At 43.4% G+C, this 17,821-nt stretch overlaps 1 protein-coding gene across 3 annotated transcripts in view; it reads right to left on the bottom strand.

Annotated features, from left to right (window-relative positions):
• ZNF407 (zinc finger protein 407) overlaps nucleotides 1-17,821 on the bottom strand; it is a 333,603-nt gene extending 315,782 nt beyond the window's left edge. Inside the window, exons 1-2 of one of the 3 annotated variants that reach the window (XM_027451888.3) lie at nucleotides 17,701-17,821; nucleotides 4,739-4,886 (exon numbers count right to left, since the gene is read on the bottom strand). The gene's annotated coding sequence lies outside the window, so the exon portion shown is untranslated. Of the gene's footprint in view, nucleotides 1-4,738; nucleotides 4,887-10,680; nucleotides 10,823-17,700 lie in introns of those variants that run through there. The other 2 variants (XM_072034832.1, XM_027451889.3) reach the window with 2 other exon arrangements.

Raw genomic sequence — 17,821 nt, 5'->3', positions numbered from 1 at the left:
TTTCCCTTCTTCAGACAATTAATTCTTTCAATGAAATCAAGGATACAATGAAGCAATACTGATTTAAGGAGCTCTTTATATAGCCTGAACAAAGCTGAATGTGAACCACTCAATTCAATGTGTAAACTTTGTGCCAAATAAACATTTTCTCACTTTCAGAGGCAGAACAGTCGTAATCAAACTGTGTGTCTTTTTCACAGTCTTACAAGGTCACACCTCTTCCTTCAGAGTGACTAATCCAAGAGAAGAGTCTCTCATCGATGGAACAGACCAGACAGTAGCATTATTGGTTCAAATAGAAAAAAGATCAACTTTCCTTTGGGAAGTATTCGATGCTACCAGTCACAAACATATTTTTCCTTGTAGCTCAAGAACACTGGAACTTCAAGCTCTGCGTTGCACCCCTTTTCTCTGTGTACAGCAACTCATTGTGTTAGGGCACTGGAGCCTCAAGAGGAGATTTCCAAGCAAGCTATAGTTTTTCAAAGACAAAAAACTTTGAAACATCCACACTGATGAATCTGCAGTAGTTAAAATAGCAAAATAAGAAGCCCACTGATAGCCATCACCTCAGTACCACTGAGGACTATGAGCTCTCTGCGCTCATTAACATCGTTTTCTCATAGGCATCAGAAAAAACTGTAAGGGCATCAGAGGGAAATAAATGCACCCTGCAATACTACTCACATCCTTCTTGCTTCTGCTTCCAAACCACTGAAAGTCCTTCAGGGAGAAAAAAAAAAGGCAAAATAAAGGAAGTCTTTATGAATGCCTGACATAAAAATGTATATATTAACTCACACCAAAAAAAAAAAAAAAGGAAGAAGAGAAAGCTTCTTAATTCATCATCACCTCACTTCAGAAAGAGCCAAATGCTGCTAAATTCAGTAATGATCACTCACGAGATTAGTTTTGCTAAGTACACACACACACACACAGAAGCATGGATACAGACTTATTTCAAGTGCTGTCAGAAATAATTCAATGTCCAAGACAGACAGTAAGAGGCAATGCCCTAGAATCTCCTAAGAAGTGTTGAATAACCTCAATATTTTCAATTTTTGAAATTTAAAAAGACCCCTATATTTTGACTTACAAATTCAAAGAATTTTGACTATTTCCAGAGGGAGGCATAGATACTGCAACAGCAATACAAATATACAACAGACTTCTGAGGATCCAGGAAAGTTCGTATTTCTATAGCACTGTGATATTTATGGATGAAAAACAATATTTAAGTCTTCTCAAAATAGTTTAGAGTGCTCATCGGGTCCATGAAATAAAATAAATAAATCACTCTTCATGCACAGTAATGAGTCCCTTGGTTTGTGGGAATCCTCAGAATTGCATGGTTTCGTGCAAGATGCAGTACTGACCAACTTCACCAATTAAAACTAGAAAAGAAAAAAAAAAAAGTAAAAGTAATTTGAATTTCTTCTCTATCATAGGCTGTGGTACTCTGACATACCGTGGATCATACTGAACTGTGTCAGGGGAAGCACAAATGCACTATCACTACCATGCTGCCAACTGAAAAAAAAAAAAAAAAAAGTTTTTCTTTTTCCTGCACTTTTATAGAAAAAGTCAAAAGTAAAGTAAAATCGCTATTTCTTGCGAGCTGGCTCTTATAATCTTTACCCTAGAAACTCTGACTCTGTCCTACTTTAAAACAAAAGGAGTACAGATTTCCTAGATAGCTATTCTGGTGTCTGGTACTTGTCAAGATTTACTAAGTTTTCACCAACTTTCGTTTAAAACAAACAATAAAAAAATAAATAAAAACAAGGGAAGATAGTTTTTTTGACCCCTTGTTTTCTACTACTGTGTCATACAAAAAGAAGCCAAGAGGCCCCAGTTCTTTAAGGCTGGGCTGCACTTGCCTGCTAACACAGCTGGAAAGCCCAACCCAAGCAGCCAGCTCTCTGCCAGCCCGGAGCCTGATTTTTGAGTAAGATGAACCAGGATGAAAGGAAGCAGGAAGTAGAAAAAACTGCAAGAAAGAAGGAAAAAAAGACAGAAATATGCATTTTTTTCACATTGGAATGTTCTCTGCATTTCTTACATGACAACAACAAAAATACACACAATCAAAATGAAAATATCAAGCATTTTTCAGTTATTTATTACCCAGGTACTCATGGAGCAATAGCTCGCTGTATATATAAAAAATAACCTAACCAAAACAATTTCAAATTAAAGGTACACCAACAATAGTTTGAGTGTATTTTATCCATGATTTATGCAAGTATGAAGTACTTCATACTTGCAAGTATGAACTTAGAACATCAAAACTGTATGAAAGGCATAAAAAGGAGGGAGGATGGTGGAAGGTAGAAAGGGAAACCCAACATGTTTCAAATGCTGGTGTCTTCTGACTGATGGCTTTAATTGCCTCGCTTGTTGTTCTTTAATGACTCTAAGTTCTACTAAGGTAAATTAGGTCCACGTGGTTTGGCTTAATGTATTTATCCCCCTTTTTAAATGACTGTGGCAAAGAGTGCATATAATAATTTGTGTGTCCATGCGCACACTTGGTGTTACTGTGCTTCTTATTTTCAGCTGAGATCCTTTAATAGGCTGATGACAAGAGGAAAAGGGCTCCGTGAGTTTTTCACTGAACAGGTAATGTAAGGAGTTAGGCCTATTCGTGCAGTAGGTGAAGAAAGTTTCCGGAGAAGAATACAAATTGTGCATACACTTCTAAAGAAAACAAGAAATTAATAAAAATAAAAGCATTCTGATGACACCTGGTGGCCACTTCACACACGGAAGTAATTGCGTTTCTCTGAGAAAAGCGGCTCCAAGAGAAATGTTACGTGTCTCTCTGCTAGGCGTACCTACAGAACTGACAGGTGGCATTAGCATCAATTAAAACTCACACTCATTAGAAGATATACATTTACACGTATGCACATACCGAACCAGCATAGTATCAGTGTTGATACACAGCGACACACTCGATTTTAACTATTAGCTTATTACACAAAGACAAAGCCCATTTTCCTGTACATCGACACAGAAGCTCACACTGGAAGTACTTCAGCTCAGTCCTGTAAGATGTATGAAACCCAGACTTTCTTTTCAGTTTTGATTTTCCAGCTCAGTTGCTTAAATAAGGCGGAGGGGGAGGGGGCCGAGGAGCAGTTGAAGTGGGGGGGCTGTTTCTCATTCCGGTGTATTCAGCAGGGCTCCGTGCTACGGATGCTGTCCCTAATCCCTGTCACAGTGCGTTAGCCCTCCAGCTCACTTCAGCAAAGCACACGCAGCAGCTTCGTTTCCTTGTACAACTGTATCGCTAACAAAGAGAGTGTAATATCCACCATTAGAAATTAGTATAAAAAGGTGATAGCGGTACACAGATCTCAGCTGCATAGGTGATAAACCTCCAACACACGGCGGAAAGGCTGCGTGTCAAATTACCCCTTTTCTCCTCCACAGTTCCTTATAATACATGCAAGCAATCACAATAGTTCTGCCAGCTCCCCTGCAACAGATAGGGTGATTTTTTCCCCCATAACCTCAGATGATTGTCACCAAGACTTAAACCATCCATAGCGGTGCGAAGCTTGGCTTCCCCTGTAATAACTGTTATTTGCTTTCACGAGAACAAACCCTGCTTCAGCTGAAGTCACTGCACGCCTTTTAAAGCTCCGTACTTCTCTGCTCTGAAAAGTTCAAGAGTTTACCATTGAATTTCACTCTAATTTCCATCACCGACTGTGTCAACAGATGGAAGCAAATACAAGACAGCAGAGGGAGGCGTACAGATGTTACGGTGGCACTTGCAATATGAGATGATACAAGAACTAGTGCTGACTGCTGCGGTGCCTGTGATGAGTCATGAGCTACTCTCGCGGCACAATATGGAGCCTCTTCCCTTCCCCATCCCCAAGCCCTCTGCCACAGCTAACCATGGAGCTACAAAAGGTGCCCTTCCTCCAGCCATGGAGAGAAGAGAAACCAAAAGACGACCAGAAAAACACACTCCTGGTCAGTGGATGGAGAAGGCAACCGAGGCAGGGGCAGTGCTGCAACAAAGCGCTCTGTACACCCAGGAGAGTGGGACCACAAGATGTGAGAGCAAAATCTACCTTGCACCGCAGCCGTGTAGAGAAACCAGATCTCCCCAGAGATCCTCCTTACCAGTGGGATGGGAAGGAATTCAAGAGGAGTGGGGACAACCCCTTGCTGACACCACCATCAGCTATAAACTCCCAATTACCCCCTTGCACAAAGAATTTGCAGCACTGGTACTTTTGGAACAAATACCATGAAGGTTTTAAATGCTGCTCCTTATCAGTAGTACCACTTTCCCCCATGTCTACTTGTATCAGTGCAACAAATTCTATGCCTACCCAAATTAGTCCCTGAAATTTAGTTATCTTCCAGAATTAGCAATATACTTAAGCGTGGGGATAGTTTGAGAATGATTCCTCCGAGGTTTGAAGTTAGGCACATGTGCTCAAGTGCATTCCCAAAGAAGGACTCACTGGCAATGAACATTTCATTCCTCCTCTAGGAATAGTACATATAGTGCAGTCGCACTGGAGACCAGACCACTTCCTTGGTATCTACAAAAACTGTGCAGCTTCATTCTACTATACCAAACAGCTGCACCTTGCTCATTAGTTTTCTATTATGCGGCTATCTAGTGCAAAATCTCGGTATTTTAAGGGATATTACATAACAGCTAGAGAGGGCTGCAGTGTGTCGCCTTCAGTTCATCACAAAATCCTACCTCCAGTCAGCACCCCAACTATGAAAGATCACTGAGAAACATCAGAAGTGGAGTCCAGGGTAAGCAGTCTTGTCCTCTGCCCAGGTCTAGAGGCGGCAGCAACACCTACAGCTGCAGTGCTCAGGGTAACACCTGTTGTGCTCCTTCTCTGCAGGGGGAAAAACAGGTAATGGTGAGTGCAGTGACCGCAGCCATCGCCTCCTCCTCCCCACATCCCTTTTGGGCAAGCAGCCCGAACAAGCCCAACAGCCTGGGAGGCCTTTCCAGACGAGGCTCCACGCATCGCACGCCAGCAGAGACACACGATTTTTCCCCATGAGAGGAGACCTTGGGGACTGCAACTTGTGTAAGTTGCCTTTGCATTTCCTCTATTCATCACTCTCTCTTGGGAATGCATTAGGAGAGTGTTATTGCTAAAAATACTACTAATTCCCTGAAAAGCACTGAGTTAAAATCAATCTTACAAACTTTCCTGAGATCAATAGGTTTTAATGAACAAAGAAAACATATTCTGTGGCGACAATGGGCACGCTCACGGAGACCAAGCTAGAATAAGAAATTACAGCTGTCCCGACGTTTCCTTAGAGGAAAAAATTGACATATTACTAAGTAGGCTATCACTCAGTTCAGACTGCGCGAGGATCCGGAGGACCACAAGCTCACCCTTATGGGCTACCTGCACGATGATTTATAACAGCAGAGCACAGCCAGGATGCAAAGCCAGTTTTTCCGCGCTGTCGACAGGGCAGCAGGTCGGCTCCACGCTCCCGGCTTACTAAGCAGCGGAGCTACACCAGCCCCAATTACAGACAGAGTTAATTTCTCCGACGGAGCAATACGGACACAGAAAGCAGGCTGCACGCCAGACAGGCTGCTTCCTCGAGCAAAGAGTACAGGCACAGTCTGTTTTGCTCTCGAGTGGTAAAAAGAAATATTTAGTCCCGTGTTTCAGTCATCAATAGCCATTTTCCTGCTATTCATTTTGTGACAACACTTTTAACAAGTGCTACAGGAGTTCTTTTCCTAGCTGTAATAATCAATGTAAGAAGAGGGAACAGTCTAAAATTAAAGCTTGCAGAAGAGAAGAGCAAAAATATTGCTCATCTCTTTTTAAGTGAAACCTTCTATTAAGCGTTCTGCTCCATTTTGTGTTTTCCAGAACGCTCGATCATTACATCCTATTTCTCCCAAGCACTATGATTCAGATTTTCACTTTCCGGTAAATTCCATAAATATTTGATAATCAACTACAACTTCTGGATTGTCAGCTCTGCAGCCTTCCCCACTCTGAAGCTGCGTATTCGTTCACTTCTTACGTGAAGCAGGAAAGGAATTCACTTCCAACAGTTGCCCTGTAATTCTATTTTACACATAAAAATATCACTTCATAGCACATGCACCATTTTTCAGGACTCCAAATATATGATATTATTTCTGTAAAGTAAGCAGTACAGAAGGTTTTACTTGTTGAACCTCTGCAACAGCACAAACCGCAGCAATATAAACCTGCAAAGGTTGTAATTAAAACAACCATGACACTTTTCTCATCGTACCCATTTCGCATCATCGTGCTAAGGAAATCTACAAATTCCTAGAGGCACACACAGAGGAAAAATAAATAAATATTATTTTAATGGCTACAAATTCCTCACAAAATCCACCTGCAAAAAGCCGACACTTGGACTGTCAACTGCTTAGCAGGCATCCTAGTGCCATGCTATCTGTTTGAAATACTGAGAATACCCACAAACTCCTAAATCCAGCTGAAGTCACTGGGAATAGGGCATCTGAAACTCAAGATATTTCTTTAGATGCTTAAAAAGGATTCAGAAGTAATGCCAGATATCCAGATTTCATTATTTTATCCCCCAACTTTGTTGTTTAAAGTGACATAAATATACTTTTTCATAGTTAGTGTTTTTATTTAGAAAACTCAACAATTAGGAACAAAATACTAAGTTATATTAGACTATTTTCAATAACTTTCAGATTTCTGAAGTGCCCGGTTATGAAAAAAAAAGGACTACAGAATAAAGGTAGCAAATGCACAAATTCAATGCTGTTAAAAGGCAGACACGTGAAATCCCATGTATCTTGTGCCATTTGTAAAAAGGTTGTTTTATTATCAGTGTAACTAATCACAATGAAGCCATCTCTTACAACCAAAGACATTATAATGAATTTTCTTTACAGCTACAGAGAAATGGGATTTGCTGTTCCATATCAAACCAGAACAGGCTGTATAAATTCTTCTTCATATTTACTGTTAAATGTAATTTTTATCTATAAAATCAGCCATGAAATATTAAAAACTGAAACAACAGAATTTATACCCTTTACTTAATTTAGTTTAAACGGTCTATTCACTAAAGAGAGGGAAAAAAGGTTACATATGTATTATAGCGCATCTGCCCCTCTCCCCCTCTAAGCCTTTCCATTACAAACCCCCCAGATTTGGGAATTTATGGCCGGGCTGTAAAAATTCACTTCATACTTAGAGTCGGTATGCTCCCACAATTTTTTTTAAGAAATAAATAGGGAGGAAGACAGGAGAGGGCCGCAAGGGAAGAAGAAAAGCAACCAGATGGGAAACTTCATGGCCTAGCTGCCCAGACGCCTGGGCCTCACCCCAGGTGGAGCAGGGACCCTCGGTGCACCCCTGCCCAGGAAGAGGCACACGGAGGCTGACAGAAAGCCTCAGAAGTTCATGTGAGCCAAAGGGTATAAAAAGGGGGTTATTTAATATATAACTATATCTATAAACACAGAAAACAACTCATACATAAGCAGGTCGATTCCAAAACGAAGCACGATATAACGCAACAAGAGACAAACAGCCACGGCCTTAAGGTTTATGCTGCAACCTAGCCCATTTCCAACTACCAATATCCTATTTTCAGCCTGGAGCACAGCAAAAGGCACAAAACCAGGCTGTACCTCAGCTCTCGGGGTTCCCATTTTGCCAGGGAGCACAGCCCTGCCTCAGTTCTCACAGGCAGAAGGTATCACCTACACACACCCCCGCCACACACTCGAAAAAGATGCATAAGAAGAGAGAACTACAAAGTACGAATGTTAAGGATCAACCAGACACTGATACCATAATTGTTTCAATGCTATAATTTCATTTGTAATACAGATGAATAGCAAGGAGCTGAAGAAAGACTCAGAAAGTTGCTGGGCCATGACAAATGTATCCTTGAAAACAAAAACAAACAGAATCAACAGCAAAGGCTGCAAGGGTAAAATCGGTTACCAGGTGATGAAATTTACGACAGAAGACCACGAGGAAAAAGATGATGGAAAAAGGATGGTCAAACCAGGCAGCATGGATGTTCCAAGGGTTAGGGTGGTCCTACAGAACAAAAATCTGCACTTGATTTCCAAAATTCACTTCCAAAATTATTTCAGACTGTGTCCACGCCAGGGATGTCAGGCACAACTAACTGAACTGCTCAACACCAAGCTTTAAGATGTCTGGATCACCAAGTGTGATAGGCAGTCCTGAGATAGATACTTGAATAAAATACACAGAGAGAAGAAGAAAAACAAGAAACAAACAAAAAAAATACCAACTCTAACAACAACAAATTAACTTACATGGGACAGCCTCCTCCAGCAAGAAGAAGGACAGTGAGACAGCGAGCACAAGTCCTGAACCCTGAAAGCAGAGCTGCTGGGTGAAGCAACCTGGGCAAAAAGAAGATGGCACTGACTCCATGGAGCTTCTACCACACGCTTTGCATCAGGAAAGCCTTGGTCCTGCACCTGTGCCGTGCCAGCTGACAGAAACATCCTGGCATCATGAAGCAAGCACCTAAGCAAAGCCTCCTCCAAGCCAAATGGAGCTGCTCGATAATGAGATGTCCCCTGCTTCTGAAACCAGAGCAGAGCTCCAAGCGTGCACGTCTCATGCACAGGTTATTAAGTTTTCATGATGATTCACTAAAAACCACATTCTCTCTAAGAGTATATTTAGTTTTTATGTTAAAAAGCATTTAGACATCAAGAGTATTTCTTTTAGAATTCGTTATATTTATTTATTCTTAGGATTTATGAAAAAAAATGTATTCGTTGCAAAAAAGGTATTGACCAAACACGAGCAAACACATTGTAGTTGCTCTACCCTTCAGCTGGTTTTAGTAGAAAGACATTGAAAGTGCATTAGGAGCACTCTGTAGAACTATCTAAACAAATAAATATCTAAGCAAACAAAGACCTCAACAACATGGCATTTAGTAATAAATCACACTTTACAAAGCACTGGAATTTGGGGAAGTATTAGTCTTGAAAATGCCTTTAAATTACCCTCATTTGGAATGACTGGCATGACTGCGTTATCTGTATGTTTTTACATTAAAATTACCACAAGCACTGATTGCTACTGATCTTGAACTTCTAATAACCAATCAACGAATACGGCCCTGTAACTCACTGCAATCTAAAATCGGAGTGCTGAAGTGTGCGTTTTCAGAGAAGTGGTTTATAGCTCTAGATTTAAAATGCAAAGTTTCCATTATATTTAATAATTAAAATGCATGCTGTGTTATGGTTACATTTGGTGACTGGATTAGTAGTACCCCAACTGAGTTAAACAATGCCTTTTTCCTATTAGACTTCGTATTACCATATCAGCTATTTGTTTAAGAAAAGGAAGAAAAAAAGCACAGCACGGAAGAGGGAATAAAAAAGAAATATGAATATCAAACATACTGAAAGACAGTGAGGACCAAGACAGTGAGAAGACCTGGTATCAGCAAAATCTATGCTAGCTGAAAGGGGAGAAGCTGAAATATCTATGCATTTAAAGCATGAAAACTTTTTCCTTTTTTTTTTTTTGAAAAAAACATTTGTCATTGAGGGTTCTTGTTCAAAGTAAATGGTTTAAATCTCAGTCTGTTTTCCTGGATTCAGTCTCTACGAATTTAGGGAATACAGACATCACTGTCAAAGAGCGGACTCTCTCAGGCTGTCAACTTCTTAATCAGGGTCTGACTTCACTGGAAAGTGTGAAATTATGTAATTATTTATGCGTGGCAGTTCTGATGGGTTAGACAATTCCAGCACTATGAACATCTTCTTTTATAAATCAAAATCCCTACTGCAGTTTTATTTCAGGGAGAATACCATTCTTTCTTTCTGTGCTTTCTAGGTGGTTTATTCAAATAACATTTAAATACTTATGTGGCGTACTTCTCCTCTCCCAAAATGGATAACATGGAGTTTTGAAATATAACTTACACGGATGAAAATGAATTTAAAAAAATAAAATCAGGGTGAAACCATGGCTACATGAAATGAAGTCTTCTCAGCACTATCTGTTAGATCAGATGTTATCCAAAGCTCTGTAATTACAGGTCTAATGACCTTTGAGAACTTATAACGAATGCAAAATAAAATACATTTTGACCCCACATACAGACACCCTCCTTACACATCTGCACTTCCATACAACATTTAAATATAAATTTCAGAGATTAACTTTATTATTGTTATTTCAAGTATATTTTTAATTATCTTGGTATCAATAGAAGGTTTAAAGAATGGCTCTTGTGCCTGAAAGCTTGCCTACCTCTCTCCATCTATAGTAGTTGGTCTAAGGTACTACCTCTGCTTGCATACCTCCTCCTACGAAATTTCCCTGATTGGGTACCCCTTGGGGCACACACCCTTAGCATACAAACTAGAAAATTCCCCGTTCTCTGACCAAAAAAGTCTCTGTTCAGTGCTTTACCTCGGAATATACTCTGCCGACACCAGCAACATCTAAAATCATAATGATGATAAGGAGGAAAAGGAGAAGGCATCCCTCTAAGTCAGCCTCCACCTGCAAAGCTCAGCATGTTTTTCACACGGAAATGAAAACTGAGTAGCCTGAACAGAGCCGGCAAAATGCATTCTCAGGTGTTTTCTTGTCCTCTCCAACCAACTGCCTATCATACCTAATAATCTCGTGCCCAAGGGGGATTCCTGGGTTGCAAGACAAGGAGCTCCTTTCATCCTACCAGGCATCTGCTGCGGAGCTGCAGAAGGGATACCTCCAAAGTCGGACCTCATCTCCCTTCTCTTCAGTCTCTTCTTCTCCTTCCTTCCTCATTTTGCCATCCCTATTACAAACTCCCTGGGTGACAAAAAGAAAATCAGACAGGGAACAAAGCCTACACACAACCCTCTGCAGGTGTCATCAGAGGCGCACACAAATGAGTCCATGAAAATAGTTGTCAGGGGGTTTCAAGCTACCTAGATTTAGAATGGCTCTCAAAGTCATGAGTCTGTAGCTTTGACAACTCAACTCTAATCACAAGCAACAACAACAAAAAAAGAGATGTTTCTTCTTAAGGCATATACCTGTGAAGCTCCCGGTACCGGCAAGAAACCACAATGTATTACAAAACCTCTGCTCTGAAACTGAACTCTGGGGTTTTGGGTTAATATTTAGACAAATAAAAAGTACAATTTTATTTCTTTGTTTTTGTATGCACAAATTATGAGAAGGGGGGCTTGTGTCAGGCTCTGATTTTGATCATTTTGACGCAAATTGAAAAAATTCTGTTACACTAAATGGAGATACTCCGATTTATATTCAGGTAAATGACATCAAATTCTAGTCCCAGGTTTTCTTTCCTTCCTGATTAAATTACATTAATGTAGGCTCAAAACAAAGCAACTACTGCTAGTCCTACTGTTTTTCCTTGAGCAGAACAGCTTAACCATTAACAACACATCACACGCACACATACATGAAGGCATCCGGGCTCTTCCATACTTGTGCTCTTTTTCTGAAGCCTTGCCAACAGCGACCAACGTTACAGCGCATGGGCACCAACATCCTAAACGTGGGACATAACTGGAGCTGCTTCCTGTAGGGAAAGGACCTGCAGGCCACTGTTTTCCCCTAAAATACCTTTTAGTAACTTTATACTCAAATAAGATATCAAAGAAAAAAAAAAAACCACACCCACAACGCTCTGTTCTTGCACAGAAGGCAGCAGAAAAAGGCCCAAATACTAAATATTGCATCTTCTCATTGTTAAAGGGTTTGACATGGTATTTATCGCTATATTACCCCTAATTAGCGGTTTAAGCTTGTTAACAAGAAGAGTTCTTTTCATTTAAGATAAACAGGAATTATCTTCCCATTGTATAGGTAAAACTTGTAAATAGGACAGCTCATAAATTCCAAGATGAGAGTAACTAGGAAACTATTCATTAAGGCTTGTGTTATAAATTCAAAACATGAAGCATAACACGCTTAAAGAAGAAGGTTTTATTTTTAAAAGCATTCATTAGGCTCTCATCTCCGAGTCTCAGACTTGTAAATAATTTAAAGTGAAAATTTGAACAACAGGGAGAAAAAAAAACACAAATGCAATTCAAATCATTCCATTGTTATACCAAGAAACCCGGAAACAATAGAAAATAAGTAGGCAAATTTAGAAGAAAACATCCATAAAACATTTCTGTGGAGTGTATCTGTGAACTTAGATATTATGCTACCACTGGATCCAATCAAAAAAAAAAAAATTAGCTTTGACTTACAACAATCAGGTTGTGCCTAATAAGGGATACGTATGCTCAATAGTAATTTTGAGTATTCAGTTCACTTTATCCTGCTGCTGCCAAACAAACAAACAAGCCGCAGCTTATGGATGCTTTTAGATTTTACATTGTTCCCTTTTGACTTTTCCGACGCGTATATCCTATTCATTATTTATATGACATAAGGTGAGAACCCCTTTCCCTATAAGGAGTAAGATATATCCAGATTTGCCTCACATGGGGAGCATGAAAAGGCACAGCCTTTTACTCTGCTGGCACTGAAAGCTGGCAGCGAAGACAGACGTAACAAACCTGAGGGAACAGAACACCAGGCTTGTGTTTTTCCTGGGGCACAGAGGAGAAGCGGGTGGTGCCAGCATGTTAGGCACCATCCTTACAGCATCCTGCAGCGAGCATCCTCCTGCTACGGCACAGCCTCAAGCCAGCTCCAGGTGGACCACCTCGTGTTTCACCGAATGTCTTCTGCTAACTTACCAAAAGCAAACAAGCCCCATCACTAACCCGTGCGGGACGGAAACAGGCAGGCTTCCAGAGAAGGCCCAAATGTAGAAACCTGTCTGGTACAGCAAAGGTACAGGGCCGTGCAGGAGCTTTTAAGGCAATCCAAAGGGAACACAAACAGTTGGTTTCTTTCTTTGTTTCAATCAGAGATCTGAAGACCTCCATGCTTCCAACCTTCTTGCTTAGATGTTTCCCACAAAGGTTTTATCACACGTTACTATACAGATTCCCAAACAAACAAACAAACAAAATCACATGAAACAATTACCTCTATATAAATTGACGACTTTGTGTTACTGTTTGAAGAATCGTAGAATGGGTTGGATAACTGAAATTAATTTTAACGTTCGTATGTCTTTGCAGCTGTATCTTTCAGAGGGACTTTTGAGATGCCAAAAACTTGGCTGAGCACAGTGAGAACGTTTCTTTTTAACTACAATGAAACAGAAAAGCATCTATAAGCATGTTTGTAGCAAAACAGTCATCTGTAGAGGCATGTGCACCTGGATCCAGACACTGAAACACTGCACGCCTTAACAGCCCTGCCTGCTTCCCCCATGTCTACTCCATGCGCACACATAACTTAAGTCTCTGCTCCTTTGAAAACAGGCTGAGGGAGCTGGGGTTGGTCAGCCTGGAGAAGAGGAGGCTCTGGGGAGACCTTACAGCGGCCTGCCAGGGCCTAAAGGGGCCTGCAGGAGAGCTGGGGAGGGACTCTGTGTCAGGGGTGTAGGGATAGGACAAGGGGGAATGGCTCTGAACTCAAAGAGAGCAGGTTTAGATTGGGTATAGGGAATAAATTCAGAGGGTGGTGAGGCCCTGGCACAGGCTGCCCAGAGAAGCTGTGGATGCCCCATCCCTGGAGGTGTTCAAGGCCAGGCTGGATGGGGCTTTGGGCAGCCTGGTCTGGTGGGAGGTGTCCCTGCCCATGGCAGGGGGCTGGAACTGGGTGGGCTTTAAAGTCCCAAAGCATTCTACATTTAGACTTGGAAATGCATAGGTAATTAAAATGTCTGCTCGTGCTGCTAAGCACCGAAGAAACCAAGAGCATTTGGAACCTCCCAGCCCAGTTAAACATAACCCAGGAAGCGGTCAACAACATAGGACAACAAAAACAGGCTGGCAATTAGCAGCTCTTTTAATGCAGCACTGGAAGGCAGGCCTGAGCCTTACAAACAAGCACCTCGCTTTTGGAACATCACCACTGCCCGTTTCCGAATGGCGCTAGGGTTATCTCTTTGTGAAGGAGCACATCAGTTCGCTAGCTCTTGCTGTAACTTCATTTCTGCAAAGCAAAATACACTTCTGAAGTTTCTCTAGAAATTGCAAGGACAACATGTTTGTATTTTTTACTTCTTCACTGGTTTTATTCACACACATCAACAAATTCATTAAGCTTCTGTTTTAGCGCTGACCAAAACGGCAAAAATTAAAAATAAAAAAGTTTAGAAGAAAAACAGGCACAGATATTTTTCCTTTAAATTTTTATAAACTTTTTTTTAACGTTGTTTGGTGCAAAGGCAACAGACCAGAGATGAAATCACGGTGGTAACTGGTTAAGGTGTCCCGTGCCTGTGTCACGCTGGGCCAGGCAGCAAGCCCGAGACGTGAGGGAAGCGCCAGCTGCCAGCTCGCTGCCCCGCACCGAGCCCAGGCACCCAGCACCGGCCCGAGCACTGCTGCGGATGTACCGGGAGCAACCGTGACTGCGTGACAGCACCCGGAGCCCTGGCTCGAGAGAACAGCACGGTCTCAGGGAGACCAAACAGGACTGGAGCCAACCCACGGCTGCACCCGGCCTGTGCTGGGAAGCCCCGCTGCGGTGTGGGAATGAGGGAGGTGGTTTGCAGGGTGTAATCATAAGCTAGGATGAGTTTGCGTGGCGTTTTGATGCAAATTTTGGAGGGGAAGGGCGATCTCATGATGATGACTAAATTTTAGGAAAAAAAAAAATGTAAATGTGCCCTTGGGTCCTGTTTCCTCCTTGGTCACGGAACCTCCCCGGTCATCTTTTGTCTTTCCTTTGATTTTGATCTGCGTTCAGCCTTTGATTTTTGGGAACAGGTCTGTGCTGCTGGCAGAGCACCAGGGGCAACTGCACCTTATGCAGCGCATACCGGGCTGCTCCAGAGCCACCAAGGCAGATGCAAAACAAAACCTTCAGGGGGCAGAAAAACTGGCTGGCTGCTGATCACCGACTTGCCCAAAGTGAAAGCTGTTTAACTCCTTAGATGATACAAGGCACAGAAGAGAGATTCCTAAGGCTCACAGCTGGTTTTGTGGACAACTGAACAGCTGCTCTCACTAAATATATGTATATATGTCACTGAGAGAACCGCAGCCACCACAGTTTGTAGAATCAGGTCGTCATGTATCCCTCTCCAATTTTGGCACTGTGCTCATTACAAAAGGATAACCTGTACTCCAATAGGAGCAACCTAAAAAGCCAACGCAGTAATCTTAACACGCACCATAATGATGTGGCATTCACTGGAACGAACTAGGCCAGACATATCTTTAACCAACATTTTTATTTGAGTGATGGATCATCCAGCGCAACCTTTCTGTTTCCTGAAGGACGAGAACATCTAAGTTCTACGCCACATTAGGAAATTCATATGTGGGAGCCACTCAACAATTTCAGTCCAACCACATTTCATCTCATGCACAAAAACATAAGTCTGCAGATATTTAAAAAGATCAAAAAACAACTAGGCAAAGCAGTTATGGTTTTTTGTTTTTTGTTTTCTAATGGTGTACACACTAATGCAAAAAAGCTGTTCTTCCTCACAGAAGGTTTTAATGGCGCATTGTGACTGAAATCTGTTCCACACACATCACGTCTCTCCAAGTATTTTTCCACAAATGAGCTCAGGCTTTAGGAAACTTTTAAAACGGGAAACTTTCGTGCAAATAAATTAGAAATTATTGATGCCATTAATATACAGTATTTCCTACAGAAGAATGATATGAAAGGATTAGCTCAATGTTTTTAACTCAGGTCGTTTGAATTACATTACCCAAAATGCTAATAAAACCGACATGTTTGAACATACTGAAAAAGTCACAGTCCATCATCAGGCTGTCACGTCACTGCATTTGACTTTTTTTTTTTTTAAATGTATGGATTATACAATTACTGCCAGGCTCCATATTTTATATGTAAAAGCTACAATCTGATTATATGTCCGTGTTGAAATAATTTATGAAATAAGGATGGAACGACTCTAACGTTACCTCTGTGATGAATGTAACTTGCTGTGAATACTCTAAGAGATTGCAAGAGAGACCAAACCGAAGGCTGTAATTGTCTTCATCTTTCATGAAGAGGTGTGACCTGGGAAAAATATAGATCCCAGCATCCAAAGCTCCAGCCTCCTGCAAACATCTTGATTACTCAAGTTCTGATATAGGACTGGAAAAAGACAATTTACAGTCTTCACGGGCTACACCTTTAGATTATTACGGTAAGAATCACAGCAAATTACATCTGTTGCTTAAATTATATATTTGTCTGTCATTGTTTTGCACCATCAGCAAATCACTGCCACCACGACTACCCTTTCAGTTTTGGATTCCTGTTATTTATTACTCCCTAGGTGTCACCATCATGCTCAGTACGGTGCAGATGAACACGAACACATGAAAAGCTCAAGGTCTTGCTAGTCTACATCAAGGTTACTACAAAAAAAAAGAGGGAACAAGCAGTCAAGAATTAAAACAGTAACTATACGAAGCCTTCCCTCTTTGTAACTTCTCAGAAAGAGAGGTTAGGTATTGGTACAGGTTGCCCAGGGAAGCGGTGGGGTCACTGTTCCTGGGGGTGTTCAAGGAAAGGTTGGACCTGGTGCTTAGGGACATGGTTTAGTGGGTGACATTGGTGGTAGGGGCATGGTTGGACCAGATGGTCTTGGAGGTCTTTTCCAACCGTTATGACACCATGAACTCTGAGATGACCAATAAACACAGCTCAGGGATCACAAATTAAACGCACACATCATTTTTCAGACTGTAGAGTCAGCTAAGGAGAACAAGATGCACACTGGGGCTCACAGGCCATACAAGCTACCCAACAGAGCCGCAGGCAGCCTGCCACCCCATGCCACACTAACCACAGCCACAACCCATCCCTCGAAAGCCACCCGCACTCCATCTCCGCCTTGGCGACCGGTGCAGCCTTCACCCTGCGCCGAGCACCTTTGCGGGAAGGCACTCGGGAACCCCCGGGGCCCTGTCCTCAGCCCGACCCCCGCCGCCCTGCAGACCACGACCACCCGCAGCGACGCGCTGGGGCTCTGTGGCGGAGCGAGAGGCAGAGGCGGGGGGCAAACACCGCCGAAAATCCATTTTTTAGCACCAAAAACCCCTCGCGGGGGGCCCGGCCCTCACGGGGGGGCGCCGCCGCGCCTGCGCAGAGCCGCGCCCCGCCCGGCGGGCACGCGCACGCCTAACGGCCCCTAACGGCCGCTAACGGCCGCTCCCCGCTCTCCCTCAATCCCCCCTCCCCGAGGCGCATGCGCAGCACGGCGCTGGGCGGGGGGCGCGCACCCCGCTGGGGGCTCGCGGCGCCGCTGCCCCCGCGCCGAGGAAGAGCCCAGGGCCCGGCTTGGCCAATGGGCGCGCGGGGCGCTCGCCCCGCCCTCCGCGCCGCGACCAATCGCCGCGCGGCACGGGAGCTCCGCGGCAGCCGATTGGCTGCGCCCGGCGGCGCTGCCCGCCCGCCCCCCGCGCCCTAAAAAAAACGACGGCAGCGCAGAGGCCCAAAAAGCCCGCGGGAAGGCGCCGGGCCGCGCGCGGCCTCCCCGCCCTCCCGCCGCGCCGCGCCGCACGGGGCCGCAGCCGGGGCCGCGCCGCCGGGCGGGGGGGGGCCGGGCTGGCGCGTGGCGGCCGGGCGCGCTTACCGGCGGGGGGAGCCGTCCGCCTCCGCGTGTGCAGAGCTTGGTCACCAGTGGCGCGCCGTAGATTCGCCGCCTGACGTCACGGCGCGGGGAGGGGAGGGGAGGGGGAGGGAGGGGGAGGCCC

This window comes from Anas platyrhynchos, chromosome 2 (assembly GCF_047663525.1).
Source record: "Anas platyrhynchos isolate ZD024472 breed Pekin duck chromosome 2, IASCAAS_PekinDuck_T2T, whole genome shotgun sequence".
NCBI classification, from domain to species: Eukaryota; Metazoa; Chordata; class Aves; order Anseriformes; family Anatidae; genus Anas; species Anas platyrhynchos.
The sequence above is the reverse complement of the archived record's forward strand: the minus strand, read 5'-3'. Positions and strand labels throughout refer to the sequence as shown.